General features: G+C 41.6%; 1 pseudogene; it reads left to right on the top strand.

Moving 5' to 3' along the window:
* The first annotated feature begins 926 nt into the window (after nt 1–926).
* On the top strand, nt 927–9,055 carry LOC113341655 (annotated as a pseudogene).
* The last annotated feature ends 449 nt before the right edge of the window (nt 9,056–9,504 follow it).

A 9,504-nucleotide genomic window follows, 5' to 3' on the forward strand; every position in this document is an offset into this window, starting at 1 on the left:
CCTAGGAGAGTGCTATTTTATTGATTTTTTGAATTACAATCTCCTTTCTTCCATCGTCCCCCCTCCCCCCCCCCCCCCCCCCCCCCCCCCCTCATGATTTCTGCTCTTCCCTATTTATATAGTTCAATATCTAATTCCAATATAAACTTAAATGGCATTAACTGCTCATTCATGCCACCATCTTCAATTCTGTATGAAACTGCTGGAATTAATATTGCATGCCTCCATGTTAAATTCTGCATGAAACCGCTGGAATTAATACTGCATGCCTCCTGAATTAATTCGCATGAAACTGCTCATTCATGCCTCCTGAATTAATTCGCATGAAACTGCTCATTCATGCCTCCAGAATTAATTTTGCATGCTGGAAGACTGGATTGATGGTTGACAGGCATAATGGCTGGCAGCATGGATGGCGGCTGGCTGGTAGCACAGCTGACAGCACAGGTAGAGACTGGCTGGAAGTGCGATAGAGTATATAGCTGGGAATTGGTTGGCAGCACCGCTGGTAACATGCGTGGAAACTGCATGGCAGCACCATTGGCAACATGAGTGAAAACTGCATGGAAGCACCACCGACAACACGGCCTTGACATTAACTGATGGTTGACTTTGACCGCTGACCAGTTGTTGACTTTTCCCATGATCTTGACCATTGACCGGGAGTTGACTTTGAGCATTAACCGGGCGTAGAATTTATGTAATACTGGGCAGGCTGGTGGGATGCTACGGTTGACTGGTTAGTGGTCTTGGATTAGGGCCAAAAGATGATTCAAGTACCAATTTGGCCCATTATGTGGCATTTTTGCTTATGGTACAAACATCGCCCCCTCTTAACCTCCAACTTGTTGGGGGTTAAGAATTTTTCGTTTTTCTTAGTCAATGACAAAACTCGCCCCTAAGTGTGGATTATTGATGCTGAGATGATGGGAAAACATCCCTTGTTGTTTGCGGAAATCACAATCAAGATGCCCCCAAGTGAGGTTATTGTGACTGGGAGATCGGCGACAAAAGTTGGGCATCAATCATTGTTGAATGCAAAAAATGGACTGAAGGCTGGACTTGACTGCAACGGAAGCGTGATGCTGGAGCGGAGTGGTGTTGAAAGTGAGCTGTAAAATGAACTGTGGTAGTTGCGTAGTAACTGTTGTATGGAAAAGATGAGTTATATTTGACGTCACTCGGCTAGAATCTGCGTGAGTTGTTGTCGTAAACGAAATTTGAATTTGCAGACTGTCAGAAATTTCCGACCAAACTAGGTAGTAGTAGCTGCTGGTATTAAGATGCTGTCAATTACGGAATGAGCCGAGGTAGTTGCGAGCGAAAGGGTGTGACCCTTTAGTAGTTGAGATGGTAACCGACTTTGTGCGTTGTTGTACCTCAAATGGTCTTGGTTGTGCTACTGAATGTGACATCGATCTTTATATGTCTTCAGTAGTTATATGAATCAGGATAGCAGCAGCGTTGTCACTAGATCACAATAGTTGCTGCGGAACTGGATTGCAATGATTTCGGTAAACTGGACTGTGACGACTACAAAAACCGTTCTCTGCAGTAATGAGAAAAACTGGGTGGTAACATTTTTGAGAAAAGTAGGTCTGCAGTAGTTGTGATCAACTTGGACTGCAGGAGCTGCGAATAAAGCTGGACTGCAACAGCAACGAGTAAAACTGCACTGCAACAGCTGCGATCAGCTGGACTGCAAGAGCTGCGAACAGAGTTCGACTGCAGTAGCTTCGATCAGCTGGACTGCAGCAGCGATGAGCAAAAATGCACTGCAGCAGATGCGATCAGCTGACTGCAGGAGCTGCGAACATAGCTATACTGCAGTAGATTCGATCAGCTGAACTGCAGCAGCGACGAGCAAAGTTTCACTACAGCAGCTGCGATCAGCTGGGCTGCAGGATCTGCGAACATAGCTGGACTGTAACAACTTCGATCAGCTGGACTGCAGCAGCGACGAGCAAATTTGCACTGCAGCATCTGCGATCAGCTGGACTGCAGGAGATGCGAACATTGCTGGATTCTAGCAGCGACGAGCAGGGACGGACTGCAGCAGCTTCAATCAGCTAGACTATAGCAGTTTCTGAGGAACTGGACTAAAATACTTCGATAAACCTGAGTGTAACAGTTACAAATAAAAACAGACTGCATCAGTTGCGTCCAACTGAGTACAGAATTGATGAGAAAACTAGACTGCATCAGTTGCGTCCAACTGAGTGCATCAATCGCTTAGGAACAAGACTACAGTAGTTCGATAGACTCAACTGTAACAGTTATTAACGTTACTGATTGTAATAATTGCGTCAAAATGTTAGGGTGTATGCTCGCCCCCTCTTAATCCTGTAACCCGTTGGAGGATTAAGAAGTTCGGGTTACTTTTTGTTTTAATTTCCAAAAGTTGAATTTCACATTGTATTCAGGTGCCACGTAACTCGCCCCCAAGCGTGTGGAGTGTTACACGGCTTGCCCCGAAATAGTTACTTTAGACTATGAGATGTTGCATATCTCGCCCCCAAGTGATGGTCTCCACGTTGAAGTGATATGCAATTCGCCCCCATAAGATTGTAATTTTCATGCTGCTCAATGCTCGCACAAGGGTGCACAACCTTGCTGCATCTTGCTCGCGCATGAAATGAGGTTGGAAGTTTTTCTGCTATATGGAATCCGCGCAGAGGGGCAACCCCACTATTCTAGATTCGCGCAGAATTGAGATGTGCGCATCTGCTCATGCCTTGGCATGTGAAAATGCTCGCCACATTGTAAGTGTCCCAGTGAACAAAAGTACGTATGATTATACGAAATGATAAAAAGATTCAAAAATATTGAAATTATATACGCACCGTATTAAAAATGTCATTGGTTCGAGCATCTCGGCTCTGTAACAGTGGCTATGCCAGTTGAATCAAAACTGGATTGAAGATAGTTGTCACGGAACTGTATTTCAACAGCTGCGATCAGTTGAAATGTAACAGTTATAAGTAAAACTGGACTGAAGCAGTTGTGTGGAAAACTGTACTAAAGCAGTTTTGAGGAAAACCGGACTACAGCAGTTCGATCAACCGGACTGTAGTAATTATACGAATAAGGACTGCGACAGTTCGATCAATTGGACTGTAGTATTTGCTGAGGAACTGGACTACAACAACTCGATTAACTGGACTGTAGCGGTTATGATGATCACCGAACATAAGTGTCTTGAGATTTTAAAATCTACACAACTAACACGAACATTTCATGTTGTGCACTTAAACCGTCACAACATTAATCTTTAAAGATTTCGATATGGCTTCATATGGTGATTAAAATGTGCCCCTCTTCGATGTTGCCACTCCAATCTCAAAAAATATTTTTTTCTTTAAAGGTTGAAATTTCGCCCTCATGTTGTTGGAAATTGACATGCGACCGCAACGAGCCGAAAATCGCTCAATTCGGATGTACGATGAAGAAGATATCAAAGAAACAAATTTGAAGACCAAGCCCAGAATATAATGTAATTGGCTAAGCCCATGAAGTGGGGTGATAATATCCTCAAGACAAAGACAATGGGGCTGATACATCCAACAAGATTGGCTTGGCTCAGCTGGCGAGTTGGTTTAGCTGAGTCGGCTAGGCTTGGCTCGACTGGGGCGGAAATATCCTGTAGTTCAATCAATGTGGGTGCAAAAATCCAAGGGCTACGTTGCTAAGTTACTTCGCAAAGCGCTTGATCAGGAGTACAGAATTAAAGTTACGCCACAATACACTGAATCGGGACTATAGCATTAAGTAGCGTTGCGATACATTGAGTCAGGACTCTGCCGTCGCCGATAACCACCGTTGCCACCGCCAGGAAAAGACACCGGCGACCTGCTGTTGCTCCCGTTACCGGAAAAGATGAAGACACTGGACTCTGCTGGTGATAATGTCATGCCGACGTCATGGCGGAAGATGCTAACGGCGTGGAGAATATGCTAACGTTGTTAAAACGGTAACGGAATGTTCCTTGAATATACTAACGCCGTCAATAACGGTAACGAAATATGCTACGGAATCTGCATCTGCTGACGTCATCAGCTAGTCAGCTGCTGACCGTGCTTTTTCATGACGTGTCAGTCACTGGTTGGTCAGTCGATGCTGACGTGGCTCAACACGGTTCAGCTACCTTGCTGACGTGGCGTCCTGCTGACATAGCTATACTGACGTGGTACTTTTCTGACGTGACACAACATGGATCGTCCTCCTTGATGACGTGGCACGACATGGCTCGTCCTCCTTGTTGATGTGGTGGTTCTGACGTGGCTTCCATTGCTGACGTGTCGTATTGACGTGGCTTTTCACCGCTAACGTGGTGGGTCACTGGGTGGTCCAGTTGCTGACGTGGAAAGCTGACTGGACTTGTTGCTGATGTGGCACCTGCTTATGTCGCGCCTTGATGAAGTTTGATGTACCACAGAACATCGAAGTTTGATGTACCAGAATGCATTGAAGGTTGATATACGCAGTTCATCGACATTTGATGCACGAGGAAGCATCGAAATTTTCCAAGGCATTGAAGTTTGATGTGCACAGATCATCGAAGTTTGATGTACCACATAGCGTCGAAGGTTGATATACGCAGCGCATTGAAGTTTGATGTACTAGGGAGCATCGAAGGTTGATTTACGCGGCGCATCGATGTTTGATGTACCAGGAAGCATCAAAGTTTGGCTTCCGGACCTTGCCGCATGCTTTGCCCGCTTTGAAACTTTTCGCCACGCTTTTCTGGGATTGTTGCCTTTCCGTTCGAACATCTTGTAACAGTTTTCGGCTATGATATTTTCCTCGAACATTTTGCAACAGCTTTTGTGTGTGGTCTTTTCTGCGAACACTTTGCGATAGTTTTTCTGAACTGTTATCTTTTTTTTGTCTTGCAACGGCTGGTGTTACAGTTTAGGGAAATATTGTCTTTTCTCCTTGAATTTTCTGCAACAGTTTCCTGTTTTCTTCTTTTTTCTTGGATTTTTAGCAACGGTTCCGGGGACAGTTGTTGTTTCTCATGGACTTTTCAGCCAATGTTTTGCTTCACTTCCGTGGCCCTTTCTGGATCTTTTGAGATGTTTTTCTGGGGTTCTTCCTTAGGGTCTTTCCACTCCCATATTTGTTGTTTATGCTGTTGGTGTAGGTAGTTACAGACTTGGAAGTCGGAAACGGTGGTGGTGATTTCGGCAAACTACGAACTCGAATATTCTGCTGCTATGTTATCGGGGAACTGTTTTTTTTTTTTTTTTTTGAAATTTGGACTGTAACATGCTGTAGATCGAACATCCTACCAACAGTTTTAGCGATCTTTACAGTGAGTCAGATTTGGTGGCTTCCGACTGCGAAGCTGGACTGCAGCAGTTGCGATTAACTGGACTGCAGTAACTGTGATTAACTGGACTACAACAGCTGCGATAAGCTGGACTGCAGTGATTGAAAACAAAACTGGACACAACCATATTGCGGATCGAATATCCAGCGACAATTTTGATGATGTTTTTACGCCATCTTTTACCGTGGACTGAACGTCCTAGGGGTGGTTTCATCGGTCTTAATAGTGATTCAATTTCAGTGGTTTCCGAATATAACAGTTTTAGCAGATCCCGAACTATGAATCTGGGTTGCAGCAGTTGCGATAAATTGGGCTGCAGTAACTGCGATTAACTGGTCAGCAGCAGCTGCGATCAGCTAGACTGCAACTATTACGGTCAAACTGGGCTGCAGCAGTTACGATCAACTGGATTGCAGCAGTGATTTTTCACGACGTTCAAACAACTTTTTCACGGACACGATTTTAAAGTATTCTGTACAACTTTTCTCAATGGGAAAACACGATTTCTTTTCTCGTAATTCCCTTAGTCGGTGCCAATGTTTGCACCCAAAATTTCTTTTGGGCATGAAATACGATTGAATCGATTGTTTGATGTGTATTTTGGGTTAGGAGACGAATTGAAGAACAAATAAAGAGACACAGGTTTAACGTGGTTCGGCATGGTTTGCCTACATCCACGGACGAATCCCCTAGAGGAGTGCTATTTATTGATTTTTTGAATTACAACCTCCTTTCTTCCACCCACCCCCCTCCATGATTTATGCTCTTCCCTATTTATACAATTCAATATCTAATTCCAATATATACTTAAATGACATTAACTGCTCATTCATGACACCATCTTCAATTCTATATGAAACTGCTGGAATTAATACTGCATGCCTCCATGTTAAATTCTGCATGAAACCACTGGAATTAATACTGCATTCCTCCTGAATTAATTCGCATGAAACTGCTCATTCATGCCTCCTGAATTAATTCGCATGAAACTGCTCATTCATGCCTCCATAATTAATTTTGCATGCTGGCAGACTGGATTGATGGTTGACAAGCGTAATGGTTGACATCATGGATGGAGGCTGGCTGGGAGCATAGCTGACAGCGCGGGTAGAGACTGGATGGCAATCCGATAGAGTATTTAGCTGGGAATTGGTTGGCAGCACCGCTGGTAACATGAGTGGAAACTGCATGGCAGCACCATTGGCAACATGAGTGGAAACTGCATGGCAGCACCATCGGCAACACAGTCTTGACATTGACTGATGGTTGACTTTGATCGCTGACCGGTTGCTGACTTTTTCCTTGACCTTGACCATTGACCGGGAGTTGACTTTGACCATTGACCGACCGTAGAATTTATCACTACACCATTTTTCCCGAATAGTAACTAAAATTCGTAACGGCCCAGCAACCGTTACAAAATTGACAGTTACAAAAAGCCGTTACAACCATTGGCAACAAGTGCCAGCTGTTACGAATCGTAACAGGCTAATTATTTACGTGTGCTGCTCACACGCTTGGTCACACTAGAGTCGGGTAACAGGTGTATTTGCGCGTGTGCCATTCAGTCGTGTGCCATTTTTTTCCACCCAACATGGATTACGCTAGAGGATAATTTTACCCTTGAAGAAATGATTTTCCTCCCATTCCCATCGACTATACCCCATTTCTCTTTTCCCATTCTCTCTCTTTTTTTCTCCCCCTTCTCATCGAGTAAACCCATCTCTTATCTTCCCTCTGGATATTCAGATGTGCACCACATCTGATTTTAAATCTTCTCAACTGAAGATTTCAGTTCTTCAATCATATGTTAATCATCATCATCGTCATCATCATCAGTTTAGGGTTTCGATTTCAGTTTCTCATCATCAATTTTAGGGTTTTATCTATTCTGTTATCAAATCATCTGATCTTTGAAGAATTGATCTTCAATCATCTGTTACGCGAGTTTAGGTTTTTGATTTCACAGATCTCTGTAAATATTTATCATCTGTAGGATTTCAGTTTGTAAATTAGATTTTTAAGGTTTTAGTATTTCAATCGATTTTAGGGTTTCTTATTACTCGTTTGATTTGGTATTGAAATTCTTAGGGTTGGGTTTGATTCTCTGCAGACGAAGCCATATTTAATTAGGGTTTGATTTGAATCGTTGTAAACAGATTATAAACCTTCTCAATATGATGTACATAGTTATTATTTATGATTAGTCAATCTGAATTGAGAGCATATTAGATTTCTGATTCTGATTTACGGTTTTAGTTGTGGTATGTATTGTTCATTGCATAAATAGGGTTTAGTGTTAAGTTTATGTCTCTTTAATAATTATACATGATAGGTAGGGTTCATTGCTTAAATAAGTTCAAATTTTTTCATGTAACTCATCTTTAAGTGTATGAATCAAGTATCAATCTTTTTTGCACATGTATTCATAAATCCAGTCAGTTGCACTGATATGATAGTATAGGAGTTTAGTTATATTTGTTTTGATGGTAGTTTGCAAATATGCGTGCTGTCAAAGAGTTGTTTCTAATGTCATTGTTTGTCTTTACAGATGCCAAGCTTTTGATTGGTAGGAGATTCAGTAACACCACTGTCTAGGGTGATATGAAGCACTGGCCATTCAAGGTTCTATACGGTCCAGCTGACAAGCCCATGATTGAGGTCTCATACAAGGGTGAGGAGCAGCAGTTTGTTGCTGAGGAGATCTCTTAAATTGAAGGTCATACCTGAAAAAGTATGGGATTGTGGGTCTTCCTTAAGAGTGTTGGATATAAGTAGAAATTCTATTCATGAAATTCCTTCTCAGATTGGTTCTTTAAACTCAATCCAGGTATACGCTTTAGTATATACTATTGGTTTTATTCGATTTTAAGGGGATTGTAATTTTATTATGTTTGTAATTTGTCGTGCTATATGTATCTTGTGCAGTTTAACTTCATTACCGTCTTGATTGGGTGGTTTGGTCTCTCTAACGCAACTTCATGTTGCAAACAACAAGCTGACTAATTTTCCAGTTGAAATTGGACTTCTAACTCGTCTGGAAATCTTGAAAGTAAATAAAAAAAGGTAATACTCACGTTTATAACCATTTTCACTTTGTGAATTTTACCGTAGTTAAAGTAATTGCTCTCTCTAAATTATTCATGTTATTGCTTTGGTGGCAAGATAAGCTCAGTTCCGTCGAATATAGGGAATTGTGTCTCCCTTGTCGAGGTGGTATTCTGATCTTACTTTATTATCCAAAAATTCGTATTTGTTACAAGTAATATATATATATATATATAACTTGGATTTGTGATCCGAAAAAATTTCTTGGTGTAGGTTGATCTTGCATCAAATCTCTTGGTAGACTTGCCTGACACAGTTGGGAGTTTACGGAATTTTGAGGTACCCCATGTTTGTGTAGGCTCTGCATCTGAGTAATAATGGCCTCAAATCCCTTCCTTCGATTCTATTCAAACTGTGCACCCAGCTCTCGACTCTTGATCTTCATAATACAAAAATCACAATTGATATTCTCAGTCAGGTATTGACTTTTGATTCTTTTTTTTATCTAAAACTTGTGCCAGAGGTGATAGTCTTATGTATCCAAGTATTATGTCACACAAGCAGTTTGAAGGGTGGGAAAGTTTTGATGAGCGTCGTAGATTAAAGCATCAAAAGAAACTGGATTTCAGAGTTGGAAGTTCTGGTGTGTTTGATGAAGGTGCTGATAAATATTAAAAAGGTACTCGATCTCTCAAGTCGCACATTTCCAAAGTATATGAATGCAGTTCCATATACATTTCAGATGATCAATCAAAGATAACTTATATGTTGAATGCTTTTTCATAGTAGTTTTTTTTCTATTCTTACTTTTGTTATGTGAGTCATGTTTGTGTAGATTTGTAGGTTACAAGTCCTAAAAAGAGTATATTTCATGGTTTGTGTAGTTTACATTCTCAATATATCTTGCGTCTATCTTGTGGGGCTGTAGCTGGGTTGTTTGGTCAGACATTTACATACCGACTAGATGTTGTTAAGAGGCAGATCCAGGTACCTCTTGGTTTTTTTGTGTCCGCATATTCTATCTTGAGTATTCGTAAAGGCATTCAGTTTAAACTTGCTTTATTTATTACTCAACTTAAACTTGATTTCTTTGGTCTTTTTTCTGTGCATATTGTTCCTTCACT

The sequence above is a fragment of the Papaver somniferum genome, unplaced genomic scaffold (assembly GCF_003573695.1).
Source record: "Papaver somniferum cultivar HN1 unplaced genomic scaffold, ASM357369v1 unplaced-scaffold_30, whole genome shotgun sequence".
Taxonomy (NCBI): domain Eukaryota; kingdom Viridiplantae; phylum Streptophyta; class Magnoliopsida; order Ranunculales; family Papaveraceae; genus Papaver; species Papaver somniferum.